The sequence below is a fragment of the Cornus florida genome, unplaced genomic scaffold, assembly GCF_030987335.1.
Source record: "Cornus florida cultivar Cherokee Brave unplaced genomic scaffold, ASM3098733v1 CherokeeBrave_3.0.0_Hap2_Chr05, whole genome shotgun sequence".
NCBI lineage: Eukaryota > Viridiplantae > Streptophyta > Magnoliopsida > Cornales > Cornaceae > Cornus > Cornus florida.
Genome location: NW_026775575.1, coordinates 114410292 through 114432759, shown reverse-complemented (window position 1 = coordinate 114432759; position 22468 = coordinate 114410292). Strand labels below are relative to the sequence as shown.

At 35.8% G+C, this 22468-nt stretch overlaps 1 non-coding gene across 1 annotated transcript; it reads right to left on the bottom strand.

Moving 5' to 3' along the window:
* Nucleotides 1-814: 814 nt before the first annotated feature.
* LOC132310789 (small nucleolar RNA R71) lies at nucleotides 815-921 on the bottom strand. Its single transcript, XR_009482704.1, has one exon. It is a non-coding gene; the product is annotated as a small nucleolar RNA R71 (small nucleolar RNA).
* Between the last annotated feature and the right edge of the window lie 21547 nt (nucleotides 922-22468).

Below are 22468 nucleotides of genomic sequence, written 5' to 3'. Positions count from 1 at the left end.
AGGAATATGGGTTAAGTGTTTGTGAAGGGAGTTTCATTACATTGTTGTGAAGGTATAGTGTTTGTCATTCTTTGTGTTTGTTGTGTTTTGTTATATGCATGCATGGGCGTCGTTCATTAAGACCAATTCATGCCCCTCTTGATTTGCATCTAGAATCTATCGTTAGAAATCCTAAGGGAAGAGGAAGTTCAAATAGAGCCAATCTTTCAATAGATGACCATAATGATGACCATATTGAGGACATTGGTCATATCGACCAACAAGGTATCCTTCATCCCGATGTGCACAATGAAAACATGCAAGTACCATTAGGCATGCCAAGGCCATTCATCCAACCACCACAACAACAAGGCCAAGTTCCATATGGAATGCCAATGCCAATATATGCTTCACAACCTCCCATCATTAATCAAGGAATTCATAACCAAGGTGTTCATGTTGCACCTCAAGTAGCTAATCCACCTCTTGCTTTAAGAGATCACTATGTGTCTAATGAATACAATGCACCCACATGCATTCAATTGCCACCATTTAGAGTACATCATTATGAAAATAAATTATTCAAATGCTTCCTAACTTTCATGGACTTCCTAGTGAAGAACCTTACAAGCATTTGGATGAGTTTCTTGAAGTATGTTCCACCGTAAAATATATGAACATGCCGGAAGAGGTCTTGAGACTCAAACTTTTTCCATTCACCTTAAAAGACAAGGCAAAGTATTGGTTTAACAATCTTAGGCCTTTTTCAATCATTTCTTGGGTGGAAATGCAACAAGAGTTCTTGAAGAAGTACTATCCGGTTTCTAAGACCAATGCCATGAGAACCTTAATTCGAGAATTTTCACATGGGGATGGAGAAACATTTCATGAGGCATGGGAACGCTTCAATGAATTGCTTATGAAGTGTCCACATCATGACATGCCCAAATGGCAATTAGTTCAATATTTCTTTGAGAGCTTATCGGACAACTATAAGGGTATGGTTGATGCTTCGATGGGTGGCTCATACATTGATAGGTATGAGGATGACATGTGGCGTCTCTATGAAAGCATGAATGAAAATTCTTTGCATAGAACACTATCAACCAAGAATGGTAGAAATTCACAAGGTAGGAAGAGTGTAGGCTTACATCAAGTCGAACATTCAAATGAAATAGCCACTGAAATGAAGTCTTTGTCTCAAAGATCTGATCAATTTTTGATTAACCAAAACTCAGCGAACCAAGTATCTTCCTTTCCTAACCATTCTCATCGTGCATCAAATGAAACTTGTATGACTTGTTCTAGTGTTCTTCATTCTACTTCTCATTGCCCTCATGGATAAGTGCAAAATGAGCCTAATGAGCAAGTCAATGCAACTTTTGTGAACCAAGGGAACAATCCTTATGGTACTCATTAAAATCCAAGTTAGAGGAATCATCCAAATTTCTCTTGGAAAAACCAAGGAGAAGGCTTAAACCCTTCCCAAGGCGGTTTCCAAGGGAAATACATTCCACCTCCACTTCAAAACCAAGGATCCCAAGGTTATAGACCTTATCAATCACAAGGGAATTAATTTGCTAATTCTCATTTTTCCAACCAATCTTATTCCCAAGGAAACACTAGAAGTCCCGCCTTTAAAGAAAAAGTTTTAAATGCTTTGGGGACTCTTGAGACTAACACTCAATTGCTTCATTCTCACTCTTAATCTATCGCAAAGCTAGAAACCCAAGTAGGGCAAATAACAAGCACTCTCAATGCAAGAAAGACGGGAAAGATGCCCATTAATGCCCCACCTAAGCAACAATGTGTTGTGGAAACCCATTCCTCATCGGAAGGGCATACCATTGAACATGTTAATGCGGTGACTACCTTGTAGAGTGGTAGAGTTGTGGACAATCAAGTTGAAATGTCCAATAAAGAGAGTGAACCGGTGCAACCTCAAGTTGTCACCCGTCCCGTTTCACATCACATTCCTCTTTTATTGCATACACATGATCTTGCAAATGAGAAAGTTTTGAAAAATGTGTTTGACAAAGAAGTCTTGAAAAATGATGTTGAGAAAGAAGTTTTGTTGAAAAATGATTTGAAACAAAATGATTCGAAAACTTCTTATGTTGAAGAGAGTTCAAAAGAAAATTTTGAAAAAGTGTTTGAACCAAAAATTCCATTTCCGGATGCCTTAAAAGGATCCATTTCAAAAGACAAGCAAAAGGCAAAAACCAATGAAATCATGGAAATGTTTAGGCAAGTGAAAGTTAACCTTCCACTATTGGATGCAATCAAGCAAATTCCGGCTTATGCCAAATTCTTGCAAGACTTGTGCACCTAAAAGCGGAAGAACAAGAGCCAAGCACCAAGAAAAGTGGTTTTGACCGAGCAAGTAAGCTCAATTTTGCAACATAATACTTTCCCAAAGTTTAAGGACCCCGGTTCACCCACTACATCATGCATCATTGGTGATCATATCATTAATCGGGCACTTCTTGACTTAGGAGCAAGTGTTAACCTTCTTCCATATTCGGTCTATGTTAAATTGGGCCTAGGTGAATTGAAACCGATATCAGTAGTTTTGCAACTTGCCGACCGATCCATTAAGAAACCTAGGGGTGTCATTGAGGATGTTTTGATCAAGATTGATAAATTCTTCTTCCTGGTTGATTTCGTTGTCATTGACACGGAGCCGGTTCCCAATCCTAAGAGCCAAATTCCCGTTATCCTTGGCCGTCCTTTCTTGGCAACAGCTAATGCCAACATAAATTGTAGGACGGGGATAATGAAGATTTCATTTGGCCACATAAAGGTGAAGTTGAATATCTTTAATCCCACACCCAATTCATTTGACAAATATGAAGGAGAGGTCAATGTTGTAGAAAAATGTCATGATATTCAATGTCAAGGAAATGAACTTTTATGTAAAACCAAAACTTCCAAAGGATCATCTTCAACCTTGCATTCTCAAAGTGTTGTTTCAAATTCTTGCTTTAAAAAGGCATGGAAGCCCAAAAGTTTTGATGGCATAGACAAAGGATCAAAAGCCTCTTTTGAGCTTGATCCAACAAGTTCTTCAAAGGACCATTTGTTTGGTAGAGTTCAAAGCATCCATCACCCCAACAAGGAGGGGATGCATTATAAGATCTTTGATCCGGGCTAAAAGAGCCCAATGTCTTGCTAGAGATGTTAAAGACTAGCAAAAGTATTCGTAGGTTGTCAAAACCCTATTCCTCCCCCATTTCTATCTTTCATTTCATTTCTTGCGAAGTCTAGATACTTGTTTTTGGTTCATATGCATTTCAAGGAACTTTGGTGAGGATTGCATAAGCTTTTATGTCATAATTGAGCATTTGGCAAAGTTTGATCTATCTCACATTGGAGTTCGATTGATCGAACCGTGGATTGCACTCAACACTTAGAAAAATTTTCGACCTGCATCCACCTGCATCCAGAATCAGCTCTCTGTCCCATCGTTCGAACCAACTCCAAGATCGATCAAGAGACCTTCAATCGATCCAACTTCCAAGTTCGATCAATCTCAGGACTCAACACTTAAAAAAATTTTGAACCTGCAAAAACCTGCATATTTCAGCTCTCTGTCTGATCGTTCGAAATATTCCAAGATCAATCAAGAAGTTCTTCGATCGATCCAACTTCCCAGTTCGATCGATCTTATGTTCCAACACTTAGCCAAATTTTTGAACCAAAAACCTGCATATTTTTGCTCTCTGTCTGATCGATTGAACTCTGGTTTCGATCGATCACAAATCTTCATTTCATTATTTTAACTTTAGTTTGACTTTTCAACTTTTCAAAAATCCAAAAATATTTTCATTTTTATTTTATTCTATTTTCACTCTCATTTTATTTTGTTTCAATTTTCAACAAATTTTCAAAAATTCAAAAATATTTTAATTTATAATTAATTAATTAAATATTTTCAAAGCAAATCAAAAATATTTTGTTTTACTTTATTTTCCAATTTTTAATTTTATTTTTGCAAATTTAAAAAAAAACCAAAAATCCAAAAATACTTTGAAAGGAGTTCATCAAAGTTTGATCGATCACAACTCATCTTTGATCAAGCGAACTAGTCGGGAAATGTTTTTTAAAAAAAGATCCAAGGGTCTTGAGATTGATCATTTGGATCGATCTCAACACATCAAACCCTAGCCTCTCATTCCCTTCTACTGTAAATCATCTCCCCTAGCTCAGGCCACCACTTCGAGGAGATCCAAGCACCTTGAATCTCAGTCCATCTTTATCTTCTTCATCTCAGTTCTTCACAAGCTCGTTCTCCATTCTCCCATTCTCTTGAGGTAAGTTCCGACACACCCTCCATGGATTTGACCTATCATGCATCAATAGTTGTTTCTAAATGTCATAATTGTGTTGCTTTCATGTTAAATCTGCCATTCTCTAAGCTTGAGCATCCATGTCTTTGTATATATATATGTGTGTATATATATGTATATGTTTTGGGAATTTTGATTAGATTTAGATGTTAGGCCATGTTTGGGATGGAATTAGGATTCAATTGTGTTGTTGGAGGGCCCACAAACTCATTCGTGTGGGCCCCATGCTTCAAAAGTCACAGATCTGTGACTGTTAGGTTTCATCATCATACTGTTCGATCGATCGAATAACTTTATGATCGATCGAATATTTGCAATCGATCCAACTCAACCTTCGATCGATCCAACTTTTGTGATCGATCTCATTTCTTTTTTTGATCGATCGAATTTCACAAATCTCATATACACACTCCATTCATCTTATCTTATGTTCATGCTACCTTATATATGCCCAATGCCTGTGATATTCCCCATTAGATGCATTTCATACTTACATTATTTGGCATGTTTCATATTCTGCCACTTGCATAGAATCATGCGATATCTTGTTTTGTCTATTTTATTTGACATACATGTTTCTATATTGTGTCTTATATTCTATATATACTGGCACTAACTTTTGAAATTCTATTTGCAGACTATGGCTCGCGTCAAGACTATAACACATAGACACCGTCACGGCACCAAACGCAAACTTGACGACGGGGTCGGTCTATCTCATGTCCGGGATCCTAGCCCCGAGCACACACAGAAGAGAGTCCAACAGCGGACAGAGGAGACTGCACAACCCTCCCATACAGAAGAGCCATTACACCCTACTCCACCCCAGTCGCCAGCTCGTCTAGCATTCACTCCATCACCATCTCCACCGCATAGAGGCGCTGAGCAGCCAGCTCAGCCGGCTCCACCTGTTCAGCCAGCTATTTTACAGCGCGACAGACTCGTGCCTCAATATGTACACATGACTATCGACCACGAGTCAACATTCGACACTATATTCTTCTCTAGATCGGTGCTGACTCGATCTGCCTACCAGGACATCATTCAGCGGGGCCTCTCAGCTATTCTTGCCCCAGTCACAGAGCCGATCTACCCGCGACTGGTACGGTTGTTCTACCAGAACCTCCGACCGTCGCCGCGCACTACAGCCGAGCTCATCACCTCTATCGATGGCTATGAGATCACCATTACAGTGGATACTCTGGCTCGTTTGACTCGCTATCCACATCAGTGCCCGCCCGAGCTACAGGAGACATATCCCAGGCTCCACAGGCCTTCTTACGCCGATATGACAGTTTTTCTCACAGGTCACCATACCCGGACATTCTTGTCGGATGACTTGTGGTTTACAGATTCAGCGCTCTACCGAAACATATACATGGTAGGCCACAAGATTCAGAAGCTGGGCGACTATTTAGCAGCCCTGTACGCCTTCTATACTGGCCACTAGGTGTCTATTCTTACGCTTATCTGGAGCGTGATGAGGAAGCTCTACGATGAGTACGTCAGCAAGGAGGCGCTCGAAAGGGCCAAGTCTCTTCCATTCAGCCACCTCATCACCCAGATTCTCATAGACCAGCGCTATCCCATCCACCCGCAGGAGGACCTCGAGAAAAGTTCCTGTCACTTCCTCAAGAAGGACTGGGACAAGAGCTACAGAGCTATTATCACTCTCCTGCAGACCCATGCCGTACTGGCGGCTGCAGAGCTGGAGTTAGAGGAGGAGGCAATAGCACAGGCAGCCCCGGCACCAGCAGAGCCAGGAGCAGCAGCTCTCGCAGTGGACGAGGCACCAGTCGATCCAGCTGCCGAGCATGAAGATATTGATATAGACATTGACTTGGAGCACTCAGAGGATGACGCAGTTCAGCATTCTCCAGCCGGGTCACCTATCCACGAGTAAGAGCAGACCCAGGAGCTGTCTTCTGACTCCTCCATACCAGACTTGACCCCCAACTTCAGAGTGCGTCTGCAGACGCTCGAGGACACTGTTGTTGCCATCAGAGCTGACCTTACGGCCCACAGAGCGGAGTTCGCTACTTTCGGCACGGATGTCACGACCACGTTCAGAGATTTATCTAGAGACATCCGCGGAGCTAGACCTGCCCGTCCTACCTCATCTTCCTGAGCTCCCACTCTTTTTTATCTTATGATCCCTCTCTCCTTTTTATATTTTATTATTGTCACTGTATTATTTTTATAGTCGGTCTGTCGGCTTTGATATTTTTGTTGTACCTGCACTTTCTGTAATACCCCGATAATTTTAAAAGATTTATTAATTAGGATTAATTATTTTATTTTATTTTTCAATGATTTATTTTATTTTATTGAGTGCTAGATTAATTATCTTATTTTAATTAAGTTATATTTCGTGATTATGTATGATGATTGATTGTTTGTGTGGTTGATTATTGATTGAATTATTGGTATGTTGATTTTATTGGTATTATATGACTTAGTTGTAAATTCTTGTTTGTTTATGTGCTTCATGTAATTAGTTATTTTAATTTCTGTATTTAATTAATTATCTTATTTATTTAAATTAATTGGATTGGGCTTAAGGAAAGTTGGACCAAAAGATGTGGTCTTGGGCTTGTATGAAACCTTATTAGGTTAATTAATGAAGGTCCGTGGTTATTTAATTATTTAAATGATCACTTTTGTATCAATTATATATATATATATATATATATATAATTATATATAAATATAATTAATTAATAATTGTTATGGAAAGATATATATATATATAGATATATATTTATTGATATTTATAAGTATATATGATTTAATTAACTAATGAGTTAATTATGGAAGGAATATATATTTATATATATATATATATGTTTATATATATAAATTATTTAAAGATTATTATTTTAATTCATAATACTAGTTGGAATAGGATTTGGAATTTAAGGTGTATGAAAATGCACATAAGGCTTTAGGGTTAAAGGTTTTACACGTTAGAAAAATAAAACAGACAGAGAGAGAGGAAGAAGAAGGGCTGACAAGGAGGAGGTCGGATCTGAAAAGGAGGACGTCGGAATTGGAAGAGATAATTAAAGCTTAAAGCGTCGGTTTCGTTTCGAAACCTTCAGGCGAGTTTTCTCTAACTTTCCTCTTAGAACTCATAAGGATTTCACCTTGAGTATCAAGGCTTTAATTAAATTTATTTGTTTAAAAATTATGGTTAGATCGGAATAATTAAAAAGTATAAACTATTATATTTGATTTTTAGATTATTGGATTTTAATTGATATATATAGGTGTTATGTATATTTTAAAATCAATCTATAGGTGGATTTGTGACCCAAGAGAGTTAATTATGGTTTCTTTATTTTCTAGAATTGTTCTGTAATTTTCTGGATTTTTTCTGATATTTTTAGGAATTTATTAGGATTTATTTTCCTATTATTTGTTAGGAAAATAATTATATATATATATATATATATATATATATATATATATATATATATATATACTAGGTAACTGGCGCATGTGGAGCGGCGGCACAATAAAGAATTGATCCAATGCGGCGCGGTGTAGGATAATAGGGTGTATACGCCAATTAGGGCCATTAGATTAATTAAACTTATGTGAATTGATATGGTGCATCGCGGCGCATAAAACTTTGGTGCGCATGTGTATCTGGACCATAGAAGTGGTCTGGTCAACTATGGGATTATTTGGTGTATTGCAGACCATGAGAAGATGGTGCACTCGCTGATCTGGACCTTAGATCTATTATAGTTAATAGAAAATAATCTAGTGTGAGCGTGTTCATTTGCGCACTCATTTATGACCATTGGATGCGGCATAAAGGAAGTGATGGATTCAGTGTGGTGAGCTCACGGTAGCTGAAAGAGCTTAGCCAATACCAGCACACAAGGAGGCTTGAATCCAGCGCGTGCAAGTGCATAGTAAGCACGTGGGCGCGCGTGGGAAACTATGTTGGCCTAATTCGACACTAGAAATTAAAACGGTCATAACTTAGTCATTTTAAATCGAAATTGGGTCATTCTTGAGCTCAAATTCAAGGATTTTTCGTCTTCTTTCCAATGGTACCAATTTCATTATCAGATTCCCATCCTACTAGGAGATATTTATGTTTTAGTGAGAAAGTGTCGGAAAACTATTTAAACCAATATGGAGTATTTAAAGGAAACTATTTCTGACATATTTAGTTGCACTAATTTGTGTAAATATAATAAATTAATAATTTGTTATGGAAGGAAGTGTATATATATATATATATATATAATTATTTATATATGTGTATATATAGTTTAATTTGTCTATGAGTTGTATGGAATGATGAATATATATATATATATATATATATATATATATATATATATGTATGTATATTGATTTTAAATAATCAAGGATTATTAAAGAAGGTGTTAAACACATATATACATTAAATAACATATGTGTAGGTATATATATATATAAATCATTTAAGATGATTAATATTATCATTCTTATTTGGCATATCTTAATAGGCTGGTTGTTAAATTAATGATATGCGTATAATATGCATGTGATGGCTATGTATGATTTAGCGTATTGTTAATTTTAAAGTTAATTCATGGTTAAAGTGTGGGCATGGATGAATTGTCAAATGATTAAATATATTACCTAAATATTTGTATGAATAGAATACATATATGGAAAGCATGGATGAATTGCTAATTAAATGTATGAATAAATATACCTGTGGAGGCATGGTTGAATTGTCAATGTATAAATATACATACACGGAGGCATGGTTGAATTGCCAATGTATAAATAAATATACTTATGGAGGCATGGTTGAATTGCCAATATATAAATAAAAATATTTACAATGGCATGGTTGATTTGCCAAAGCATAATTACGTTGTTATGTGTTGGATGATTAAAATATCATCTATGGTTGTTGTATGTATGGATTGGATTAGGGTTAGATATTCTTAAATGAGAATAGTTTAGTACTTACTGGTTAGTGTATTATTTTACATTAATAAAATAATATTGGGGAAGACGTGGATGATTTGTCAAAACTTGGATTTTGGATATGTGATTTAAACAATTAAAATCATTATCGGGTTGGGATTAAATAGAGTATTTCTTTTATTATAATTTGTTGTTTAAATGATTAGACAACTGACTAGGATGGGATTAAGGTCAAAGGAGTTTTTATAAAATGAAATGGTAGATTGGTCTAGGTATGAATATTATTTTAATAATTATTTAATAGGTATGGAAATTTAATAAACCTATTAATGGATGTGATTAGTATAGTATATATAATTATATATAGACATGTATATCGTGCTTTATTAAAGTTAAAACTTTATTAGGTTTGGTTTTGATCAGAGATGATCTGCTTGTTGGTTTTCAGAGGCCTGGTAGAGTGAACTTGCTCGTAGGGTTTAACCCACGATTTATTTTTCAGGTTATTAAAGGTTCCAGTCTCGAGGTTGAGGATCCGCAGCTGGGAGACTGTCATTCGTCTATTCATCTTGTGTACTTTTAAATAGTATTGGATTATTGGATAATGTTTAAGGGGTCCTTGAGTTATGGGATTTCCGAATTGTAATTGTTGGAGAATCATTAAGTAATATTTATTTATTAGTTTTCTTCAGCGGTTTATTTATTCTTTATTATTCATCTTTGTATTCTGTGCTTGTTAAATACTTAAATTATTTTGATATCCCTTGATTTTGTGCGCGGACTTGATCAATCCGTGTTCCAAAAATTAGGGGGTATCACACTTTCTCTATTTTATATATCTATTTTTGCTATGGATGTCATCTGATTGTATTCTCATATCTGTATGTTTGACTCCATCAGGTGCATTACAGTGACTTCAGTGAGAAAGTGCTACCCAATTTTCAGGACCACCCTTATACCTCTCTCATTTCATTTTCTGTTTATCCCATTTACACTTGCATATTCACTGTACACTGATTATCCCATTTTGTTATCTGATAAGTTTATCCAAGTGCCAATTTTCAGGACCACAGTTCATCCCAAGTTTGGGGGGGCCATGCCACCTACTTCGGATACTTCAGTCCCGATCATTCTTGCTTAGTTGCACTGGTATACTCTTTCCTTTGTTCTCTTTGCACATTGAGGACATTGTGCAATTTAAGTTTGGGGGGAATGGTGCTCTATAGTGATAGTTTTAAATTCAAACTTTTAGCATGACTCGTGTATTTGAGGGATATTTCTATGATTGGTCCATACCTAGCTATGATTTTGATCTTTTGAGGACTATATTGCTTAAAATTTAAAAATTGCTTGACTTGAGAGTCCAATACTCATTGTATGCCTTATGAATGCCATTTAGGAGTAAATTTTTTGAAAGATTGATATGTTGCTTGCATTTGTGGTCCACATCATCCTGATTTTGTCATTGTTTTGAGATTCACTCTAGTCTTCTACACTAGCACAGGCACACACTAGCATTCATTTGTGGGGTACATGCTTTGTTGATTATTGAATTGGTTATATCCCAATTGAGCTAGTAGTGCATTGAAAGCTTTCATTCTTGATAAAGGTGGATAACAACCCCTTTTTACTAATTAGCCGGGATTCTAGCCTCATCAAGCACTGAACTTCTCGCGCCGAAAGGTGGAGGGCCCAAACTCTAGGTTAGTAATTGAACTTGTTTAAAAAAAATTAAAAAAATTAAAAAATTTTAAAAAAAAGCAAAAGCAAAAGCAAAAGCAATAAAAAATGAGGACTTCTCCCAAAGAGGTGAGAAGTAGGAAATGATTAGATGGTTGTTATCTTGATTTGTAACCTAATTGATTTAAGCTTGTAAGTCCGTAGAGGTGTTTGAACACCTAGTGCCCTAAAGCCGTCTGGTTTGGGAGTCGTTGACCTAACGCTCGACCTCATGAATCGCTAGAAAGCTTAAGAGATCATCACATTGCACTATGCTTCCATCTTTGATCCTAAAAAAAATCGAGTGAAAAGAATAAGCACATCTAGAACAATAAAGCTTTAATAAAAGGTCCACTTTTTGTCTTGATGATCGGTACTAAATTTGTATGCTAGTTTGAGGGTAAGGATGTGATTTATTCTTTAGTTGGCTAAGATAGCAACACATTGATGCCAGTCCACTCAAAAGAATTCTAGAGTTGTTTTGATTTGCATGATCACTTTCTTGATGTATGGAGGACCATACTTGCTTGCTTGATATTGAAATTTTGAGAGATTGCTTGGAAAGGGTTGAAAATTTGCATACTTGAGGTAGTTTTCTCCCAATACTTGTTTGCAATATTGGTACCTCTTTTGACAAAAATGAGCTTAATGTTTGTGGGTACCATTTCTGAAAACCCTCCGAGACTTCACTCATCCACTAGGGGTAACCTAGGGGTTTAAAAGGCTTGTTGCATGTGCTAAGTGCAATCATGTTCCCTACGAAAGTGGCGTTATCCATTTATTGCTTTCTAGTTATAGTTGTATAGTTGTTCATTTCATTCCTTTACTTTCTAGTTCATTGCTAGGGACTTGCAATATTTAAGTTTGGGGGTGTGATGAGCACAAAAAAGTACGTATTTAAACCCCTTAAGCTTAGGCATTCTAGTACCTTTATCTATCTTACTTTACCGTTTTAGATTGATTTCGTATTATTTCCATTTTCAGGCACTTATCCAGAAAATAAGCTAACTCAGCTAAATAAGAGCTTAATTGAAGCAATTCTGGGATTGAACAAAGAAAGGAGCAAAGTGGGGGAAGAAAGAAGCAAAATGAAGCAAAGCAGCAAGTTTGATCGATCCAAGTCCAAGGTTCGATCGATCGAACATTGATCGATCTCAGCACTTCAAGATAGATCCAAGCCTTGACCCAAAACACTTAAGTCCAAAAGTTCGATTAATCCAACATCATTCGTCGATCGATCGAACACCTTTGTCCTTATCCAAATGATTGATCCTATCTACAGCTGTACCACCCATTAACCACCTTTTGTTCTTTTCCCAAAAATATCTCCCAAAATATCTCGGATTTGTCTTTTTCTAAAAAGCTCAGCCAGTTGGATTGATCCAGCCTCAATTTGATCGATCTCAGCCAGTTTGATCGATCCAAGTCCATGGTTCGATCGATCGAACTTCCTTCGAGTGTAAAAAGTTAAAATTCTAGCTCATTAAAAGTTGTCCTTTATCCAATCATTGGAGAATATTGTGTGCATGACCCTAGCTCATTTTGGGTGTCATTTTGACCTACCTATATAAGGATAAGGATTGTTTTTTCAAGGGGAAGCTAACATTATTTTTGATATCATCTCTTGGAGAGGAAGTTTAGAGAAAGAGGAGGCTAGAGACACCATTGGAGATCTTCATCAACAAGGAGCAAACCTCTTCCATGGAGTTAGCCCTTGAAGGTTGGAGCATCCTCACCATGAGTGGAGTTAGCCCCAAACATGCTTTCTATATCTTAATCTTGTGTATTATTGAGGGATTAGTGTTGTAACTAATGTTTTGACACTTTGATATTTATAGATCTTGTTTAATCAATGATTTATGTGGTTTAATGCTTCTAATTGATCATTTCATTCTATCCATATGTCTATGTATGCTAAAATTGATGTTCATGTTCTTGTCTCTAGATTTTGTGTTGTTGATACATGTCTATGTATATTGATGCCATGGATTTAGGGATTGTCAAAACATAGTGCTTAAAGGAATGCTTTTGTGATTCTCTTGATGGTTCATGCTTATCTCTTGATGGATTGTGCCTCTACCTTAGTTTATTTTCATGCTAATAGCTTAGATGTAGTGTAGTTGTAGTGTAGTGTTAAATGGGAGGACAATCTATGCTTGTTATTTGATGATCCAAGCTTTTGAATGCAATTAGCGTATGTCTCTAATCTTGTGTTGTATTTGGATTGTGAGTCTAATGAAAGGATTAATGACTTGTTTTGATTTATTGTGCCTTTCACATATTGTTTAGACAATATATGCTTCATTGCTTAGATATATTGTGCCCTTCACATGATGTTTAGACAATACATGCTTAACTAGTCATCCTTACTTCTTGAATCAACCAAATACACACACACACCAATAATGAAACACCCTAATTGCCCTCATTAATCACTTGTCAATAATATAGAAATGCATTGCTTGGTGGTGATCTCTAAACCCCAAGACTCTTATCTCTCTTACTTGCTCTTAATTGCACTCTTTTGCTATTACTTAGTTTAATTTAGTTGCTCTTTAATCAACCAACCAACCAATTGTTTGATCACTCGACCTACTAGCCCTAATAGCGATTCCACAATCAACTCCGACATTGCTCAATCCCCATAATCCCTTGGGACGATCCCTACTCGCCCTAGCTATATTTATAGTGAAAGGTAGTAGTGGCTTCTATAAATGTAAAACTCTTGGCCCTCGCCTTAATGCACACTCTTAAACCTATGGTAGGACGTCCCTACCATACACCAACAGGTAATTTATTAATTACTTTTATGGTAACTTGGGTAGTAATATTTAATATGATGTATATGTTTTATATTTAAATAATAAAAATATACATAGATTTGATACGTGTTATGTTTTAAGTTACTTTATAATATTATGGTAACTTAAGTATTATTGGATAGTGCATTAATAAATAATGGATAATTTATTAATTACTTTTATGGTAACTTAGGTAGTAATATTTAATCTGATGTATATATTTTATATTTAAATAATAGAAATATACATAGATTTGATACGTGTTATGTTTTAAGTTACTTTATAATATTATGGTAACTTAGGTATTATTGGATAATCCATTAATAAAGAATAGGATGTATATAATTGATTTATTTAATAAAGATATACATAAATTATATACGTAACATATTTTACTTACCTTTTTAATATTTTAATATATATATTTTTTAAGTTGACTTGGATTGGGAAAAGGGTTAGGGTTATTTTATTTAGCCTATAAATATATAGCTATAGGTTGTAATGGGGGATTAGAAATATTCACGTGATATATTCTAGAGAGAGAGAGTTAGAGAAAGAAGGAGGAAAAGGAAAGAAGGAAGGAGGAGAAAAATCCTGCAGAGAGAAGATCCAGGAAGAAGAAATTTAAATTTCGATCTGAAAGTTTAAGGCAAGTTCTTCTTCTATCTCTTTCCCTTTGATTCGTGTTTCTGTACATGCCTAGGAAATTCCAAGATTTATTAAACACATAAAATTAAATAATTATGCATATTTAATTGGATTAGAACATAGGTTTTATGAAATTGGTTCATATTTATTCTTGTGTTATGAATTGATAAATGTATGATTTTGATTTGATTTTTGGTGTGAATTTTTACATGTTTAAATTATGTATTTTTCATATCTTTAGAATGATGGAACGTAGAAACATGCCTAGGATTCCTGAACATTAAATAGGGACTAGGTTTAGGTTTAAATATATTTAAATAGACTCAATCATAATGATACTTGCTATTTGAATGTTTTAAACAAACGAATGGAGTTAATCTTTTAAAATGTTTTAGCAATTGAGATTAAATGTGTAGGATGAATTGAATATGGAGAATGCTGTATCATAGTAATTTCTGAATTGTTTGATGTATTTTCTTAATCGTTACATCAATTGTTGGATTGTGTGGTTTAATGCACCGGTATGGGACGGTGGCATTCTAGGGACGGATTAACTTATCAGTTAAGTCCTACCTATTTTATATAAGGGAATGAATTAACTAAAATGTTAAGTCCTACTTATATTCAAGTCAAGTCAGCTGAACAAGTTGAATGACTTATGGAGGATTAATTTATTATATAAGGGAATGGATTAACTAAAATGTTAAGTTATTTATATTCAAGTCAGGTCAGCTGAACAAGTTGAATGACTTATGGATGACTAATTTATATTGGATATGATGGTTATCAGATTATATATATATAAGTATGGTGCCATGATATGAGTTTAAGTCTCAGGATCAGTGGTTAGAGCGCATATATCGTCAGGGATGTGTAGCTAGATATAGTGTAGTTGTGTATCCTGGTAGGTCTAGGTACTCATGTCCACTATATGTGCGTTTTGCATGTTGCCTACTATTCAGGTTGTAACAACCCTATAATCTAGTGAGGTTCCTTTAGTGTGTATATATATATATATACAGACTACTAGTTACTATTGGATTGACCAGGATGTATACGTGTATTGGATCTCTGTTTGGACTATAGTAGAGTAGAACTTGTTTGTGGGCCTAACCCATCATTATTTTTCAGGTGTTCGTCAGGAGTAAAGGTTGTTCGTGCTGAGCGGGGATTAGTCTATTTCATTTTTCCGATGCTACATAGGAGTTCCTTTATGATTCAGTTTCCTGATTTAGAAAGTTTTTGCTGTCATTTGTTTAGTTTGGATTTTCTAGGGGTCTACACAGTATGGATTCCCGAGTTGTATTTTGGAGGATCAGTTGTGTCAGAAAAGTTTATTAATTAATGGAAATATATTCTGAGGTTTATTATTAGATTATCATTTTAGTTTCTTGTCAGCATTTTATTTGTTCTTCTTTATTCTTTTGTACTCTGTGTTCGTTTATTGCCGAATTTGTTTTTGATATCCTTGAGTATTCGGGCGTGGGCCTGGCCAACCCGCATTCAGGAATCTGAGGGTATCACAGATACTGATTCTTTCCTTCTTCTCGGATTAGCACGGCACTGGTAGCTATACTGGAAATTACCAAGTATATGATGAGGACTTCACCAGGCTTTGGAGCAGACAAGATTGGGGTTTAGCCATGTACCACTTTAACCAACTGAGTGCTTCCTACTGTTGAGGTCCCCAAAAATCCTTGTTTTTCGATCTTATGGCATCGAAAAATGGCTTACATTTATCTAACAATCGGGATGTGAAACGGTTAAGAGCTGCGATTCGGCCAGTTAGAACCTGTATTTCCCTGCGAGTTTTCTGTTCTTGATTCTGTATGAGAGCATGAGCTTGAGCCAGGCTTACCTCTATTCCCCTCTTGTTGACAATATGGCCTAGGAATTGCCCTGAAGACACTGTAAAGGAACACTTGGAAAGATTCAACCTCATGTTATACTTTCTAAAAGTGTCAAAGACTTCCTGGAGATGCTTGGGGTGATCCTCCTTTTTCACACTCTTAATCACCATGTCATCAATGTAGGCTTCAACCATCTTTCCTAACATCTTATCGAAAATCTTATTATCGAAGTGTTGGTAAATTACCCCAACATTCTTCAGTCCGAAGGGCATAACTTTGTAACAGTAGGTGCCCTTCTCTGTTATGAAAGCAGTTTTCTCTTCGTCCTCTGGATTCATAGGGATCTGATTATATCCGGAATATGCATCGAGGAATGTGAGTCTCTCATAATCGGTTGTAGCGTCAACCATTTGATCTATCTTTGGTAGTAAAAAGCTATCTTTAGGGCAAGCCTTATTGAGATTGGTAAAATCTATGCACACTCTCCATTTTCCATTCTTCTTCTGAACTACCACCATATTCGAGAGCCATTGTGGGTAGTGCACTTCACAGATGAAGCTTGCTTGAAGTAACTTGCTTATTTCTTCAGCAATGATTCGATTACGTTCGGGAACGAACCTTCTATATCTTTGCTTGACTGGTTTGAATGCCAGATTCACCTTTAAGCTATGGCATGAGATTGAAGGGTTGATTCCTATCATGTCCGAATGATTCCATGCAAACGCATCTACATTCCGTCGAATGACATCAACTAATGCCTCTCTTTCTTCGGTTGTGGGGGAAGAGCCCATATAAGTGATTTTCTGAGGATCGCCGAGGATAACCTCGACGGCTTTGAGAGATTCCTTGGTGGGCTTTGAAGCTTCGGCTTCCTCCTCTGCTTTCACATACTTGAGCAGAGGGCTCTATAATTACTATTCGGATATGCTCCCGGGGGTCACACCTGGCTGGGACTGCTTGACCCTCTTCTTTGCCTCATTTAACGTCAGCATATAGCATTCTTTGGCAGCAACCTGATCTCCCCAAAGATTAATAACTTCTTTACCGTCCGGAGACAAGCATCGCATCACTGATGAAAGGTAGAAGGGACCCCATTCATTCGGTAGATCCAACCTCTTCCCATAATAAGATTATAGGAAGGGTGAATTTCTGTCAGAACAAAGTTCTCCTTCAATGTCCTTTTAGCTGCAGTGACAGATAAATCAATTACCCCAATGGGGTCCACCTTTGTACCATTGAACCCATCAAAGGACTAGATGTGGGCCGAATTGATGATGACGGGATCTCTAGTTGCTCAAAGACTGCCTTTGTGATAATATTAGCGCTACTACCCGGGTCTATCAAAACTCTTTTGATCATGCAATTTGCTACTAGAAGGCTGATGACTAGTGGATCCTCATGGGGAAGTTGAATTGTAGATAAATCTCCATCACCGAACCCAATGCTAATGCTACACGAGGTAATGGTGTTCACTGAGGATAACCTCCTTAATTTATGGGCTACCCTCAGCCTGGATCAGTATACTTCTTCCGACTCTTGATCGTCTTCTGACTTTCTATGTATCGCGTGAATAACCTTCACTTGATTTCCTTCTACTTTCTGAGGATTGAACTCCCTTGGCTTTTTGTACTTTTTTGGTGTGAGTTAGTCTTCCAATTCACCTCTGGTTATCATGTTTTCCACTTGCCGCCTAAGAGATCTATAATCATTGGTTGTATGCCCGTAGTCCTTGTGGTAGGCACATTGTTTGCTTTTGTCCCTCTGCTCCAAAGGTTGCCTCATTGGCTGAGGGGTTGTGAATCTCACTTTATTTTCTTGAAATAGCTGAGCCAGGGTTATACGGAGAGGTGTGAACCTTTCCTCTATCCTTTGCCTCTTCTCAGGTACCTGAGCAATAGGTGCTGAGGTATACTGGCCTCTTTGACATTTCAAACTTGAAGCTTTTTCCTGAGGCTTATTCTATACCGTGATGAGAGTGACATGTTGTACTTAGTGAGTCACGTTTTCCTCTAGCTAAATGTAAACTTGTGCCCTGACATTAAGAGTTTGCATGTCCGGAGGGGAATATTTAACAAGGGAGGTATGGAACTTGGTTCCTTGAACCATACCGATTTTGAACGTTTCAATAGCAGTCTTTAGATGACAATCTGTTATCTCCGAGGCCTCCATGTTAAACCTAGACAGGAAAGCTTGCAATGTTTCACCTCTCTTTTGCCATATAGTGAAGAGGTTAGCGATGGTCTTCTTCTGCTTTTTGTTCCCGCAGTACTGCGCTAGGAATATGGAGCACAAAATTTCATAGTTTGGAATGGACTTATGCAGCCTATTTTTGAACCACTCCAACACGGCTCCTTTGAGACTAGTCAAAAAGACCTTACATATGAATGCATCATTGTGATTATTAAGAGCCATTTTCTGTGAGTAGTGATCGAGGTGACGAGAAGGGTCTCCTGTTCCGTCAAACTGAGTGAAAAAAGGCATGGTGAATTTCTTAGGTCTATCAACCAAGTATATGTTATTGGTGAACGGGTTCTTCACTATAAAGTTCTTATGGTCTTTGGCCATCTCGGCGGGCATCTGAATCCTCAGTAGCCTCTTCTCATCGAAAGCCTCCTGGACGCCAACGCAATCTGGAATACCATTGGACCACACTGTAAGCTTGTGGTTGGACTCGGCCAGCTCGTCGTGCACGTGACAGGGATGACTGTCCGAAGCGACCACTTCGGTTCTTGTCCTCTGCTCTTGCTGAACTTCATTAGGCCGAACCTCGTTAGCTTGAGGTTCGTTCATCGGAGGAATGTTTTGGTTGGGGGGAGGTGCCGCTACATCACCTTATGGCGGTTGTGGTGCTAGCTGAGCCATAACTGCTTGTAGGACGTCGTTCCTCTACTGGAGCAACGCAATCTGAGCCGTACTGACCTTGTTTGCTTGATGAAACGTTTCAAATTGATATAAGAACTCTTCTCGCATCTTTTGCATTAACTCCATCTGTTGATCAGCTGCTACTGCGGATTCTCTAACTGACATTCCAGATCGTAGTAGCATAAAAGGTTTGAATCACTGGTGGGAGTATATATCTATACGTTTCCCACAGACGGCGCCAAAGTGTAAGTGCAAAATTTCTCTCTTTAAAAGAAATTAAAAGAAATAATACAACTTGGTGCGACCGAGCGCGTGCACAAAATAATGCACAACACTTAAGGATTTGAAATAATGTCAAGTGGGCACCATATTTAAAATTTATAAAACTACTAAACACTTATACTATAGAGTATAAAGCGAGTAGGGATCGTTTCAAGAGATCTAAACAATATTGATTTTTGGAATTGAATTCTACTTTAGTACTTATGTGATTGCTAAAAAGAGTTTTTGTTTTGTGATTAGAACTAATTTTAATCTAAATGATTGCAATAAAATAATAGAGTTTAAAGATTATGAAAGAGACTTAGGGTGTAGGATTCACCACTAAGCACATTCCCTGACTCACGCACTTTCAACTAATTGGGGAAACGATTAAATGTAATTCTAATGTAGCTAATACTTGCAAAGAAAAGTGTGAAACATCAATTTCAAGCTTAATTGCCTACCTAATGACAGATAAACTAAGTGTAGTGCAATTCACCAATCTAAAAAATGGTCCATCAATTCAAGTTACAATTCTAACCTACATCAATCTAGAGGATAATGTATTTGTGACAATAAGTATGGATTTCAAACACAGGCATGGATTGTCTACTGTAATACCCCTAATTTTAAAAGGATAGTCTCGGTATTTATTTATTTGTTTTAATTGTATTTTTAATTATTTAATTGATTATTTGACTAATTGCTTATGTGTTTAATTGAATTATGTATTACTTGATTATTTGATTATGTGTCTATATATTATTTGTATTTGTCTATGTGTTAATTGTTTAATTAGATTATGTGCTTAAATGGTGTTTTGATTAATTGTAAATTAAATGTTTTCTTTTCTTTTATTATTTTATTTTATTTTTCTTTTATGGTTATGGTTAGTAATAATGAGCCAACCAATTGGGTCCCATAGACTACTTGGATGGGAGGTTGGATGTGTATGGATTATTACCCATGGATAGTTGTGTATGTATATATACAGATATATATTATAAACATATATAAAAAGGAAAACAATTTATTAATTACTTTTATGGTAACTTGGGTAGTAATATTTAATCTGATGTATATGTTTTATATTTAAATAATAAAAATATACGTAGATTTGATACGTGCTATGTTTTAAGTTACTTTATAATATTATGGTAACTTAAGTATTATTGGATAATCCATTAATAAATAATGGAATGTGTATAATTTATTTATTTAATAAACATATACATAAATTATATACGTAACATATTTTACTTACATTTTTAATATATATAAAAGGGAAAGTAATTTATTAATTACTTTTATGGTAACTTGGGTAGTAATATTTAATCTGATGTATATGTTTTATATTTAAATAATAAAAATATACGTAGATTAGATACGTGTTATGTTTTAAGTAATTTTATAATATTATGGTAACTTAAGTATTATTGGATAATCCATTAATAAATAATGGGATGTGTATAATTTATTTATTTAATAAAGATATATGTAACATATATACGTAACATATTTTACTTACCTTTTTAATATTTTAATATTTATTTTTTTAAGTTGACTTGGATTGGGAAAAGGGTTAGGGTTATTTTATTTAACCTATAAATATATAGCTATAGGTTGTAAAAAGGGGTTAGAAATATTCACGTGATATATTCTAGAGAGAGAGAGAGTTAGAGAGGGAAGGAGGAAAAAAAAACCTTGTAGAGTGAAGATCAAGGAAAAAGAAGTTTAACTTTCGATCCGAAAGTTTAAGGCAAGTTCTTCTTCTATCTCTTTCCCTTTGATTCATGTTTCTATGAATGCCTAGGAAATTTCAGGATTTATTAAACACATAAAATTAAATAATTATGCATGTTTAATTGGATTAGAACATAGGTTTTATGAAATTGGTTCATATCTGTTCTTGTGTTATGAATTGATAAATGTATGATTTTGATTTGATTTCCGGTGTGAATTTTTATATGTTTACATTATGTATTTTTCATATCTGTGGAATGATGGAACGTAAAAACATGCCTAGGATTCCTGAACATTAAATAGGAACTAGGTTTGGGTTTAAATAAATTTAAATAGACTTAATCATAATGATGCTTGCTATTTGAATGTTTTAAACAAACGAATGGATTTAATCTTTTAAAATGTTTTAACAATTAAGATTAAATGTGTAGGATGAATTGGATATGGAGAATGCTTATTTGACGGTATAATAAAATATCATCATGAATAAGATTCAGTTTGTGTAGGACATATAATATAGGAAGCTTAAATAAATAATAAGTCATTCCTATTTTGTGATAACTTGATATCATAGTATCATAGTAATTTCTGAATTATTTGATGTATCTCCTTAATCTATACATCAATTGTTGGATTGTGTGGTTTAATGCACCGGTATAAGACGGTGGCATTCTAGGGACGGATTAACTTATCAGTTAAGTCCTACCTATTTTATATAAGGGAATGGATTAAGTAAAATGTTAAGTCCTACTTATATTCAAGTCAGGTCAGCTGAACAAGTTGAATGACTTATGGAGGATTAATTTATTATATAAGGGAATGGATTAACTAAAATGTTAAGTCCTACTTATATTCAAGTCAGGTCAGCTGAACAAGTTGAATGACTTATGAAGAATTAATTTGTACTGGATAGGATGGTTACTAGATTATATATATATAAGTATGGTGCCATGATATGAGTTTGAGTCTCAGGATCAGTAGTTAGGGTGCGTATATCGCCAGGGATGTGTAGCTAGATATAGTGTAGTTGTGTACCCTGATAGGTCTAGGTACTCATACCCACTACATGTGCGCTTTGCATGTTGCCTACTATTCAAGTTGAGACAACCCTATAGTCTAGTGAGGTTCCTTTAGTGTATGTATATATATATATATATATATATATATATATATATATACGGACTACTAGTTACTGTTGGATTGACTAGGATGTATACGTGTATCGGATCTCTGCTTGGACTGTAGTAGAGTAGAACTTGTTTGTGGGCTTGATCCACCATTATTTTTCAAGTGTTCATTAGGAGTAAAGGTTGTT